This window comes from Arctopsyche grandis, chromosome 6 (assembly GCF_051622035.1).
Source record: "Arctopsyche grandis isolate Sample6627 chromosome 6, ASM5162203v2, whole genome shotgun sequence".
Classification (NCBI taxonomy): domain Eukaryota; kingdom Metazoa; phylum Arthropoda; class Insecta; order Trichoptera; family Hydropsychidae; genus Arctopsyche; species Arctopsyche grandis.
This window is the reverse complement of record NC_135360.1, coordinates 2606852-2621808: the sequence shown is the minus strand read 5'-3', so window position 1 is coordinate 2621808 and position 14957 is coordinate 2606852. Positions and strand designations below refer to the sequence as shown.

At 32.0% G+C, this 14957-nt stretch overlaps 2 protein-coding genes and 1 long non-coding RNA gene across 4 annotated transcripts in view; all 3 read left to right on the top strand.

The window, feature by feature from the left end:
* LOC143913579 (uncharacterized) overlaps window positions 1-14957 on the top strand; it is a 346453-nt gene that overhangs the window by 92747 nt on the left and 238749 nt on the right. The window lies entirely within an intron of this gene.
* Window positions 1-14957, top strand: part of LOC143913567 (uncharacterized) — a 781442-nt gene that overhangs the window by 557387 nt on the left and 209098 nt on the right. The window lies entirely within an intron of this gene.
* The window catches only part of LOC143913589 (uncharacterized), a 459558-nt gene that overhangs the window by 437729 nt on the left and 6872 nt on the right, over window positions 1-14957 (top strand). The gene's annotated exons all lie outside the window — the stretch shown is intronic.

The following is a 14957-nucleotide window of genomic DNA, read 5'->3' as shown; positions in this document are numbered from 1 at the left end:
TCAAACTTTTCATAATTATTACTTTTATTTAAAAATGAAGATGAATTTCATATATGTTTTTGCAATTTGCTGCATTCCAACGGCTCTCAAATGATTTTACGAAGGTTTCTCAAATACTTTTACACGTTTATTCTGTTATATCGTGGTTTTTATCGAATTGCGAAATTTTCTAGTATTGTTAAATTTTATGAGAAATAATCAATATGTTAATGTCAGTGGCTCTGAAACTTTTATTTTATTAATATGTTTTATCCTAAAGTTAATTTCCAAATAATGTAACTTTACAAATTCAAATGATTTCACAGATTTCCGTCCGTTTATTAAATTCCAGTTATTCTCAAACGGTTTGTAGTACCAGAGATTCTCTGATAAAAAATTTTGATGAATACATATTTTTGTGTTTTCAATGATATTCGACTGATTTTAAGATGGTTTTTCACACTTTTATTAAGTTTAATATTATTTTTACGGGATAATTTTATTCATCTATGTTTCCATTAATTTTCAACAATTTCGAAAACGTTTCTCAATTATTTATTCAAAGTAATCAACATATTTCCTTTAATTGTCTTTATGCCAGCGCTTCTGAAATGTAATATGTAGTGTATTTTTTCACATACAAATTTGAATTATTTGGATTTTCACTTAAAGAATTAGTATTTCTTTTGATTAATCGTATTTTTTTTTCATTTTTGAAAGTTCCACTCTTTTTACGCACGGTAGAGTGAATTGGTTTTATACGGCTAAAGGTGTCATGACATTTTGAACGAAACTGGAGTGAGATGGCTACGATTTAAATTGTAAGTATATAAAAATTAATAAAACGTGTGTAATGCAAAATTAGCAAACATAAAACAAGGTTAATATTCACCAGCTGGATGTAGTCTCCATAGCAGTAGCTTAAAAGCATTTGCGGATCATCTTCTTCAATATACACTTGAAAACGTTGCACATAATTTAACAAACACTGATATTTATTTTCGATGTCGCTTAAAATTATACAAATTAATTTTGAAATTCAAATTCACTAACAACAAAAAATTAATTCGTTTTTCACACGCGAAGGAAAATTATTATAAAAAGTCACTTAATGTCACAATTTAATTGATTTTTGGGTTTATTCGCGAACGACATATTGATTGATTTTAATTGATAATGAATTGAAACGTTAAAAATTCGCGATCAAAATGGCGTGAGGTTCGACCATTTTTCTTCGACTGAAATCGAATGAAAACAAACAAGTGAATTCACTTTTTAAATTCAAATTCAAATATTTTAGCCATTTATTTTAACTCTATTCTTTCAACTTATTTTTACTTTATGTTTTGAATTAACACCAACACCAACATACTCTCTTTTAGAGGACTGGATTTGACATCTTTTACTATTTACAGTAAAATATTATTACTGAGATCTTGATTCCGCAATTGCATACATTTCTCAATAACGGAATGTGCTAGAATTTCCTTTCGTGCTTCAGAGCCTAATATGAATTTAGCAATTATTACTATACACATTGTTTTACCAATTCCTCGGCTATTTCCTTAGCATACAGATATGCCACTTGATGAGAAGCTTCTAACAAGGGCTTTTGAATTGCTGCGACGCTAAATTATGCAATAAGATCGCTGCTGTCACATCGTGCCTTTTAGACTTCAAGGTGCTAAATGTCCTGCAGCAGATCGTAATAAAAACAATCGTGTAATTATGTTAAATTAAAATAGAAGAAACCGAAATTTACAAAAAAATCAATCTATAACATATATATAGAATAACCTATTATTCTATATCTATGATCTATGTTTAATGAATAAAATCTATTTAAATCTGAAAAATCAAATCACATGTGTGTATTATCATAATTTACAGCCATTCGCTATCCACTGCTGGACGAAGACCTCTTCCATTCGTCTCTGCATTGGGAAAATCTCATCTTATTTCATCCACCCTTGTCCCCTATTTTTCCACTTTTTGAACGTAAATTCGTACAAGGTAGGGGGGAGACATGGCACCCCCCTTGGATCCCCCTTTAATTTCTTTGTTCGTTATAAATTGGCAAAATTTATTAACTAAAATCGACCCAGTGACGCCAATAATGCACATCATCTTTAATATATACATACATATATACATATTAATATTTGGGGATCCTCCTGGGGTAGGGCTGCCAGATTAATTCGGATATTTTTATCCCCCCCCCCCCGACCCCCCGGGCACCGATATTACAGAAATTATAAAAAACTTTATAAAATCAATCCTTTTATAAACTAGTATTTTCTTTCATTTTTTCCAGTTTATTTAGTTACTTTAATATTAAATAAAATTAATTACATATTGCCAAAAAAGATTGAAAAAAAATCAATCTCAATCTCGCTTTTATTGCTTTTTTTCGATTACATAAATTCAGGAAGTGTTTTGCATGATTGTAGCGATACAATTTGCGAGCATTTTAATAGTACTTCACGTCCCATGATGATGGGTGGTGATAAAGACTGTTCCTCAAAGCTTTAATGGCTGTTCATATTGATGATGATAAAACGTACTTGTTAGTAATGGTATGTTTGGAATTTTGCCAAAAATATATACATGTATATATTTTTCAATTTTCAATTGTGTACAGGGCCGCCGTGAGAAATCCCGGGCTCTGGGAAAAATAACTTCGGGTCTTATGACATACTAAAAAAAGATCTTTTACATTCTTATGTACTATGTATTATACTACATATGTACTATGATCAATGATTTTAAAATTGTAGTTTTCCGTTTGTTAAGAACATAACATTAAAAAGATAATTTTATATGAGATCTAATGGATAGACAACATTATGCATATACGTATTATTATTGATCTCGGAGTCTCTGTTAGACACAACATTTTTAAATGTGATTGTATGTATTAGATATTATGTTGTATTCAAGTAGTAACAGCAATATTTTGTTCGAGTGACACAAAGCCATCATTTTAGTATCAGTTCATATCATATACCAATATATGTATAAGTTGCTTTTCAGAGTGACCTCAGGTTCTCCAATCATATTGATTCTGTGTGTTGCTCAGCTTCAAGGATGCTAGGGTTTGTTTTTCGCAATTCCTGGCAATACTGAGGCTGTTGTACAATCTTTTGGTGAGAAGTATCATGGAGTACGCATCCAAGATCTGGAGTCCTCCAGCCAAAAGTCAGTCTATTAAGCTTGAGCTTATCCAAAGACGCTTTTTCCGGCTTCTTTATAAGGAGCATTATGGGACTTGCCCATATTTATTTCCTACAAGATTTGTTATGGGTATGATCGGCTACACTTATTTTGAACTCAAGAGAAGTGTTGCTCTAATCAAGTACTTATTTTCTATATTTCAAGGTTTTGTTTCATGCCAGTCTATTTTATTCATTTCATTCTATTCAGTTTATTCTATTTTATAGGAGATTAGCCTTCATGCTCTGGAGAGTTTTATTTGAACCCGCCATCGTCCCCTAGTTCATATTCCTCAGGCATGAACCGCGGCATAACCGAATTCTTCCATTCCTCAAGGCCTCCGATCTTCAAACTCTCTGTATGGTGCCATTGACATTTTTTAGATCTCTTTTCATTCGCCGCACCGCTTCTTCGGTTACGGGGGTCGCGACCAACTTGAACTAAGTTAATTGTTAACTGTTAACTTCCCGGTAAACCGGGACTTGTCGTGGTTTACAGATCTCAGATTTATTAACCATAGATATTTAGTCTTATTAACTCACGAGTTAACTGCAATTTGTCGATTTTTGAAATCATGAGTTTTTCATTTCAATGTGCCTTCTATCATTCAATTATTCCCAAACGTCCCGGTCAGCAGCCCCTACGTATATTATATAACAGGACTGCCCAACTAGTCGATCGCGGTAACATTAATAGTCTATCTTCGCAGTCGCATTATCTGATATCAACATTATAAAATTAGACATACGAAATTATTTTAGTGATGAGCATCTTGTCAATGTTGACGATTATCTCTTTCATTGTATAATTCCGACTTTGAAAATACATATCTGGGCAGTGTCCGCAATGTCATTAATAATACATTTTAATAATAATTTAGTACATGTAAGTATTTTAGTACATGTAATATTTACTATGTAATATTACTATTTTTTATCAAAATTACTATAGAGATACTTACTATCAATATTTTAACTTTAAATTTTGAATAAAAATAGCCTATGTGTCTTCGTTTTTTCACATTTCAAGCTTTTTTCGATATTCAAATATGATATATTTGGCATTAAAAGCAGTAAAACACAAATATGATATTTTTATTTAAATTTAGAAAATATAAATTAAAATAAATTTAGATAATTTAGAAAATCGTTTAGAAAACGACCTACATTTTTAGTTCACTCAAACTCAAAAGAAGAAAGAAAATCACGCCCACTAAAGGTTTATAATAAAGAAAGTGAACAAAATATTGTTTTCTTATTAGTACGAAGATTTTGAAAGTTCTTATGAGAGTTTATTGTTTACGAACAAATTTCCTTATGACTGGTTTGTATAATATTAATTTATTAAAATCTCAAAATATGTGAATAGATCTTCGTCATCACTCGTTTTATTAAATTTTTGTTACCATATGTGTCAACTATATAGTCTCCAATTTTACTAATAAATCGAAATTTAATAATTTATTTATTTAAAATTTTTTAATAATTTATTTTTATCATGAATTTAAATTACATTATAAATAAAATCGTTGAATTGCAAGTATTTTAATGTGTCGTGGATTGTTGTTTTTCATGTGCAAGAATTGTAAATAGGTTTATGAGCTCTTTTTCCTATTACGCTGTACATTAGATAAAACTGATTATTTCCTCCTTCTAATACTTTTTCTATTACATTGATTTGTTTGTATATGAAATTCATATACATTTTTACACTATGAAAACATTTACATGTAAATTTTTAGTGATTTTTCTTAATTCCTTTAATTTTTATATTTTGAAAATCACTATTATTTTTATTACTGACAACTTTATACGTTCGCAAGAATATTTTATCTTACTAAAATCGTTAAGTCGGAGTCGGAGTCGAAGCATCAGGTAAAAGTCATAGTCGGAGTCGGTAAATTTTAAAACGACTTTATGTTATAGTAAATATCCCAGTCTTAAAATATAATCGCTATTTTATCAATAAGTGAAATAATTTAATAAATGAAACGCAATCAATATTTTTTGAATTATTTATGTTTATAAACGTATTTTCAATTGCATTAATCACAAGTATGCAAAACATTTTTTGAGCAATATTAATTTAAGTTTCATAATATTATCTGTGAGTTGTACATATAAATGTGACGATCTTGGATATTAAGGTAGTTTATAATAATTGAAAATATCAACAAATAAATTCATAAAATAAATAAAAATTTAACAGTATTATCACTTGATTCGATCACTTGAGCCTTCCACATGTCCATTTATTTTGTCTACGTCAGTCGGGCTGATTTCAATAATAATCTTCAAGATCTTTGTGAGCCTTATTATAGTGTAATTGATATTTTAGGTATTGCTATTATTTTTATTTCCAAATAGCAAAAGATAAGGGGCTCGTTTTTTTATATAAAATAATGAGTATTGGAATGTGTATAAGAATACTCTTTAAACTTTTTTTAAAGAAAATGATTTCGGAAACAAAGTATAAATACAGATTTATATTTTGATGGAAATCTATAATTGCTCTCTTTTACTATAATTAAAATATGCTACATGTGTTAATCTCTATATTAAATATTACATATGAGTATAAAAGATCGAAATTGTTATATTTTTACTAATCTAATGGTGAAAATCTGATGCATTCTTATGTACAAGATTGGGCCTTAATCGAATGACTAAACGAAAATTTGGAAATCATTACGCTTCCTAAATATTTTTACATTTATTTAACGACTTAAGTATACTACTTCGATAACCTTTTATACAATGACATTTACAAAATGTGATCTTGATATTTCATTTGTAAACTAATGATTGATTTACCTCTTCTTGGAATATCTTTTTTGATCACAGCTCTATATGTACTACTTTTACATTACTTAACTCAACTCAAATGTGAATGAAAATGCTATATTATTTTTGAACCAAGTGCCATTTTTGAAAACTAACACACACATTATACATTCATCGGCAGTTAATATGCAAAATCTACATCGTCTGAGTTGAACATGATTTTTTTTATAATATATATATACAATAATAACAATAATAGTAATGGAAACTGAAAGAGAATCTACATAGTTTTCACACGCCGTAAAACACTAAGTTTTATATTTTCTTTTCCGGGTAATACCATTTTAATTTTCGTATTAAACTCGCCCAATTTAATTACGAAACATGCTGAATAAAATGAAAATATGCAACTTACTTACAATCTAACAATTTTTCAGAATATATCACATTGTTTTAATAATATTTAACAGATTTTATGAAAACTTTTCACATTTTCGTATACATATGTATGATATATTAACCTTTAACATGTTATGAACTCATTTGACTGTCGTTTAAATCGTTATTTCAATGATGATCTAGCGAGTTTTCATATTATATTGGGTATCCTATTAAGTTTCACGTGTTTTGAAATTAAAAAATACGCTTACCTTGAACCCAACAATGAAATATCATGATATTATAAATTCTATTACGACAATGACACATTAAATTATTGGAATTTCATTCGTTTTAAACTATGAATTTCGTATAATCACGACATTTGCTACACTATACTATTGTTGCGTAGGGGTGGGTGGAGGATCCAAGTAAAAGGCCTTAGTCGTTTCACAGCATTTATTGATGATTAAGGAGATACACGCACTGGCAGTGCTCAGTCCAGAATGACATGATATCGCCTACATACCGCCTTATAAGGGGTAGATCTCTCAGGACGTCTAATCTGTTTACCTACTGTAAAGTCACATATTCGGATATGTTTTCCCACGGTATGAGAAGTGCAATCATTGTTTAGCTTACTTGCACTTAGCCTGTCGCTAATCCTTGAAACCACTTATACCGGTCGCACGGTATGCACTTAGTTAATCCGTTAACAGATAATCCTTGAACGGTCACTCAGTCTCTGGGATTCTATTCGCTTAATCCGCGGCGTACGTAACACTATTATATTTAGAATATGATCGATTAAATTATTTTTTTGAATATTCTTAGTGAAGCATGTCACAAAAGAAAACATCGAAAGTTTGGGATCATTTCACACTGCTGCCAGTAGCGGGATCTCCATCAAAAACACGAAATAAAGCAAGCTGCGAAGTGTGTAAATCACAAATAGCTGTTCAAAATTCAAGTACATCAGCACTAATAAAGCATCTTAAAACACGTAATATATATCCAAACATAATATATATACCCACACTTAATATATATATTTTTTTTTTATTATATGTTTGTATACCATATTGTATTTGTATTTCTTTATTACATGTTTTTATCGCCTTTTACATAATAAATAATTTAAAATCTGGAAGTTTTGATTTTGATTTTGGACATGGCGAGAAATGATATTTTTAATTTTAAACCCAATTTCTTTTTCGAATTGTTAATTATTAACATAAATTATATTAAAACTGAAACGATTCATAAATAACAACCAATAGCATAGCTACTGGTATGTACTATCCAAAATCTTACGTATGCACGGTTTCTAAACTAAATTTCACAAATCGTCATTACGAACTTTGCTTTTGATAAAAAAATGGGAGAATCTTTGGTTTTCGATTTTTTCCCCTAAAATTATGCTTTCAAATCCTACGTATTCAGGGTTTGTCAACTGAGTTCCGCAAAAAATATTTCTTAAGAAGAGTTTCCAGGATGGACTTGGTGTCAGATGATGGACAGGTTTCATGAATGCGGTTCGCATTTCAGAGGGGTTTCCAGTGCGTATGCGTTGACGTTCTGCTTGATTTACTTTTATCACCCATTGTTCTGCGGAATCTTGAAGTCATTTAGTTCGTTCTGGAAGCGAGATGACGTCAATGAGTTACGATGTATTCTCTGGTAATGGTGGAACATTCTCGAATGTGCGTCATTCCGTTTGATTTAGTTTATATCACCCATTGTTCTGCGGCCTCTTGACATTTGGTATGTAAGGCCTGTGGCAACCACAAGCTGCGGAATTCATTTCTCATACAGTTTGTATGGGATGATCGCAAACACAACCACACGCCACTCGCCACTCGTCACAAGCTACGGCAGTGGTGGGCTCTCGCAGCTAGTGGACGCCACTCTTCACTCATGTGATGTTTATATTACAAATACCGAGCGAAGCCGGGTAAAAACACTAGTTTACCATAATTTAAATATATATTTATGGGGCGTATGGAGTGAAACGACGGATATGTTAAGGTACGACTGTTTAATCTGATGGGCGGGAAGAAAGTAAGGTAGCAACAGATAACTTGGCCGAGTTGGTCCCAACTCGCAGAATGGTGACTGAAACTCGACTATATCGTATAGGCGCCACATATATTTTTTGATTGTATTAATTATTTGTTGTTTTAAGCTCACAAATTAATCAAAATTTCAAATTTTCATAATCTTAATAGCCACCGGTGGCTGCGCTCGGCCACCAGTGGCTACACTCGGCCACCGGTGGCGGACACCAGTGGCGAACACAAGTGGCTGTGTTTGCGACAGGCCTTAGGGTGGAACGTTCTCGACTTTATGTCACCATTCTGGTTGATTTGGTTCTCCGTTTTCTGTGGCGTGTGAATGTCGTTTGGTTTTGCAGCTGCAAGACGACGTCAATGTTTGAGCGTGGGAATCTATCCTCGGTCGGAATAGATAGTTCGATTTGATTGGGCTAAATCGGGATTCCTACACATCTATACTTTACTTATGTAATACTTTGAGGACCAATAGCCATGGAGCTTTGTGATCTTGTGAAAATTCGACATCGAGATAGTAACTGATCTGGACCCAGGGTCGCTCACCGATCATATATTTATGATTTTCTAGAATGTGCGTGTATTTCTGAGTAAAAATGTCGTGTAATTTATTTTACAGCCGTGCCAAAAATATTATCCCATACTTTATCTACGTTATACATTTACATATTTGAGGATCAATAGCCAAGGAGCTGTGTAATCCTGTGAAAATTGGACCTCGAGATTTTGACTGATCCGGAACCACGGTCGATCACGGATCATATATTTATGATTTTCTAGAATGTGCGTGTATTTCTGAGTATTTTAGAGATAATTCAAACAGCATTAAATGCATTTGAAACAGAAACACTGAATATTGTGTCATGTGAAAATGTGACATTCGGCGAATAGAGATTCAAATAAGAGATAAGAGATATAAAAAATGACCGCTTACACGAAAGCCATGTGAAACGTAAAGGAGTTTAGTAAAAATTCGTGAACTGATTTTCCAAGAACTTATTACAATTGAAGTATTCTACTTCAATGCTTATTACTAGTAGATTAGCATTTGATTTCTGTGAATGGCATTCGAACAATTTTACATTTAACCCATATTATAATGTTGCCCATGTTTCTAATCTCTAGTCTAGATACGTGATCTACAATTACAAACACTGCTCTGGCCATTGATGTATAACATAATAGATCCGCCCTCACGTGCTATGCTTGTCTCCCTTTTGGGGCATGCAAAATACATGGCGCATGCACAGTTTCTCTTATGCTGCGTACGGACCAAACCAACGACGATTTTGGTCCAAAGTTTTAACCAGCAGGATGAAACCAGTAGCGTACAAAATATCGAAATAAAAATTAAATTTAAAAATTGAAATTAAATATCAAAATTAAAAATATTATTATTATATTAAAATTAAATTCAAATATCAAAATAAAATTATAATCAATGTATTAAATTTAAAATAAAATATTGAAAGTTAAAACAGAACATGCCCAATTTAAATAAATTTTCGAGATTGACCTAAAATTAGATCATCAACAATCACATACAGGTAATCCTCGACTTTAGTTTGTCGAAGATGTTTTGACTTACGTAGATACGCACTAAGATGGAAAAAAAATCAAAGAATTATTATTTTTACTTCCCCGTAATGCGCAGTTACTGAGAATATATCATGTGTTAGTATGGGTGACCGAGTGATGGTCCCAACCCGACACGTTGTCGGTTTATCAAACGAAATTTTTTTAGTCTTCAATTGTTTCTCTCGTCGAAATAAATCAATTAATTAAATCATTTCAGAGGTAAATTTTATCGGATAATGTCTTCAATTGTTTCTCTCGTCGAAATAAATCAAATAATTAAATCCATCTCAAAGGTAAAATTTATCGGATAATGTGTGATTATTAATTTTATTTCGACGAAAGAAAAAAAAACCCTTTGACAAATCACCGACATTTTTTTGTTAAATATTTCATCGCCGGCGAAACACAGTAGTGTATCGTGACGACTTATAAGAAACAATAACAAGGTTTTTTTCGCTCGTAATTATAATATTTCTCTGGTTGTAATGCGTATTGTCGTAATTCAAAACATTGTTGTAATTCAAAACATCAACGATGATCTAATTTTAGCTCAATCTCGCTCGTTAGCTTAATTTTGATATTTAATTTCAATTTTTTTATTTAATTTTTATTTCGATATTTTGTACGCTACGGATTATTAGTAGGTAGGTAAAAAACCCACCGTCCCCGGTAGTTAAACCCCCCGCAACCCTCAGTTAGTGAAGACAAAATCTCCGACCAAAATAACACGTCTGGGCCCATCTAGTGTATTATACATCAATGGCTCTGGCCTGGTGTTTGCATGTCCCATTGTCTCGGGAATAATCGGAAGCCGTAGCGACAACTTCCCGTTGGACTAGTTTGCTTCCTGGTTCTGATGGAGTGCCGACTTTGTCTCTGCTCTGCTCCAGCTGGGTCCTTCGTATCCATCCATAACGACCCTCGTCCACCGCATTTGGCGGAACGTATTTGGACTTGCTGTCATCTGCAGGTTAGTTACGTTACACTTTCTATTATTATTGGCTAGTCCTCGTAATCGTCAATTCCTTTCTCATTTGCAGGTTAGGAAAGGGGACCATCTACCAGATATGATATGCCTTTCTTGTGTCAACAATTTGGAATTGCTTGACAGCTTTCGAAACGCCTGTTTTCGAAGTGACAAAACATCGAGAGCTAAGTTCGACGAGTCTTTGGTTATCAAGCCGGAGGAAGTTTGGCTGGAAGATTTCAAATGGGAAGATGAAACAGGTGCTCATTTTCCGCCAAACATTTTTAGTTCTCCAGACGATGGCGAGGTAAGTAAGTAAGTAACGATTCCAAACAATACATTCCTTAAATCGAAAATATAAATTCACCTATACACTGGCAATTAAATACACTATAATTATGTATTATGTTTGGATTATTTTATAGATACACGGAGGAAAAACTACTTCAGACGATATCAGCTCACATATGAGACGCCACACTGGAGAAACTCTGTTAAAATGTAATGTATGTTTAAAATCATTCCATTTTCAATCTGAACTCGTTCAACACATGAGAGTTCATAGTAAAGTAAAGCCATACAAATGTGATATTTGTTTAAAATCATTCATTTCAAAATCTCACCTCAGTAGACACATGAATATGCATACTGGGGTAAAACCATACAATTGTGACATTTGTTTAAAATCATTCACCGCAAAATCTACCTACCATAAACACATGAGTATTCACAGTGGGGTCAAACCACACAAATGTAATATTTGTTTAAAATCATTCACTTCAAAATATCACCTCAGTGTACACATGAATGTGCATACTGGGGTAAAAGCATACAATTGTGACATTTGTTTAAAATCATTCACTTCAAAATCTGTCATCCAACAGCACATGCGTATTCATAGTGGGTTAAAACCACACAAATGTAATATTTGCTTAAAATCATTCACTTCAAAATATAACCTCAGTGTACACATGAATATGCATACTGGGGTAAGACCATACAATTGTGACATTTGTTTAAAATCATTCAATTCAAAATCTCACCTCAGTGGACACATGAGTATACATACTGGGGTAAAGCCATACAATTGTGACATTCGTTTAAAATCATTCACTGCAAAATCTAACCTCCGTAGACACAAGAGTATTCATAGTGGGCTAAAACCACACAAATGTAACATTTGTTTAAAATCATTCACTTCAAAATATTACTTCCGTGAACACTTGGATATTCATAGTGGGCTCAAACCACTCAATTGTAATATTTGTTTAAAATCATTCACTTCAAAATATCACCTCAGTGTACACATGAATATGCATACTGGGGTAAAAACATACAATTGTGACATTTGCTTAAAATCATTCACTTCAAAATATTACCTCCGTGGACACATGAGTATTCATAGTGGGTTAAATCCATTCAAATGTAATATTTGTTTAAAATCATTCAATTCAAAACATCACCTCAGTGAACACGTGAAAAAGCACACTCTGATAAGACCACACAAATGTGACATGTGTTTAAAATCTTTCACTTTAAAAGCTCACCTCAGTAGACACATGATAATTCATACTGTAGTAACACCATACAAATGTGACATTTGTTTAAAATCATTTACTCAAAAATCTTCACTTTCCACTCATTTGAAATCCCACACTCGAGAAATTCCATTCAAATTAATTTAATGCCATTAGTTTTTGTTTTAAATTTTACTGTTTTTTATTTCATCTCTCTTTATTTTAATTTAAATATTGTCATTTTGGGTAGCATGTGAAGACACTTGTTTATGTTTGTTAAAATTAAATGAAATGTATTTTTTTTATATATGTTTGAGTGAATTGTGTGTGTTGTTATTTTGTTTAGCGACTTGCTATTAAATAAATAAATTATTAAAGAAACTTTTGTATGGTAAACGGGTTACTAGTCGCATGTGAACCGCTAACAGGATAACTTGCTAATGGCAATTAATAGTACGTTAGTAATAGAAACATTACTGTGAAAATCAGTTTTCATTCGTTTGTACATACATACATATGTATGTTTTCATTTCATATACTTACTTATGTACTGAATAGCCGATTTAGAATAGAACTATAATTCAAATGTTCAATGAATATGTTTGTATTGAAAGAATGAATTACAGGGTATTGAATATTTGGTATCAGTTCGATGAAAAACTAACACCAATCATTTGTATGTAAAATGGACAAAGCGGTGAGTAAAATAATTTATTTAATTAATACTTTATAATACGTTCCCCGTTTACTAAAATAAGAAGTTCTTAATATCATGCATTAAAGAAATCCTTGTCGTTATTAAAACTATCGCGTTATAGACGATCTATTATGAATAATCATCTTTAATATGGACAGTATCTAAAAGTGTGTATGTGTGTCCTAACGCTAGCCGAACATAATGAATGAATCGATAGAAAGCCTTAACTGTATAAATTCTCATTCGGAGTCGAATCGGCGAACCTTCACGCGAACACAAATATCGTCTTATAGGTATACCTGAGTTCAAAGACTCAATCGTCGAATATTCAAATAGTCTTTTACTTTTTTTTTAAACATTAACCAAGTTATATTAAGTTTTTCGTTCTCGCCATATAAAAATAGGTAATTATAATAATTTTATTTAGCGAGGTTTTGAACCATTTTTTTTTTGTTTTCATATTCAACAATTAAATATATATTTTTTTATTAAAATTAAAATTAATTATATTTTAACGATATTCGAAAAATGAAATGAATTTTATTTTTCGTGGGCACGAGGTATCGAACTAAATTACCTATCGTTTTCCCCGGAAGACGTGTGCTTAATGCACATCATATCTGTATGTAATTTGTTATGTGTAATAATAATATTCAACGTTACGAGGTCAATAACCGTTTGTTTATAATCGGAAAGTATTACATTTTGTAAACTAAACATAACAGCTAAACTTTTGTATGCATTTTGCGTCTATTTCTTTCTATTCTATTTCATTTCCGATTCTCAATTTCTTTTTCAGTTTCGATTCTCAATTCCTGTTTCAGTTCTGAATCCCGGTTCCTGTTTCAGTTCCTATTTCCGATTTCTGTTTCTTTTCCAATTCCGATTAATTATTACTATTCGTATTGTAACTTTATTTTAAATCAGATCAATTTCTTTCCGAAACCACCCGTTGAATTTTCAACGGGCATAAAACTAGTTTTATTATAAACTTGTTACATCTCATCTACATAAATAAATCATCGGTAACATTATTTTTTTGTCTGTGTGTTGTATAACATTTCTATAATATGTCATCTATATAATATATATTCAAGAATATGTTTTTGTATAATGTGTTGAAAACATAATAAATCATTGTATTTACTGTGCATAAAAGGTTTTTTCTTAATTTTGTCCCTGTAATTTAGATTTAAGTATATATTATAGAATTTATTTGAAACTACATATGTATGTCATACAATTATAATTTAGTAAATATTACTCAAGCTAAGTTATTTTATTATATGTAATTGCTTGAAAAATTGCACAATGCATTCAAATTGTTCGTATTAATAAAATTTCGCGCACACCTAGCACACCCTGAATATACGCCCCTGTTATATGGGTACTACCTGAATGTTAGGGACCTTAACTACAAAACTTTGAGTGGCTTAGGGCCGGGCCGCACCGCGCAACTTTGTCGGCCGACTAGTTGCGCGACACGAAAAAATGTATGGAAATGTGTGCGACAAACAAGTTGACGGGTGTGGCATGTCCCATCTACCTGCATGCATTGGTCTGGTCGCCCTCAACCAAGTCTCTCGCAAGTCGCACGGTGCGGCCCGGCCCTTATCTGCAATGTTACCGCAATATTGATTTAATTACACTGACAGAAACTTTCCTCACTGAATCTGTGATGGATGCAGAACTATTTGACACTTGTATTTCGAAGAGATCGTGGCTACGAAGGAGGTGGTGGTCTACTTGCTGTTCAAACCGATGCAATAGTCAGCA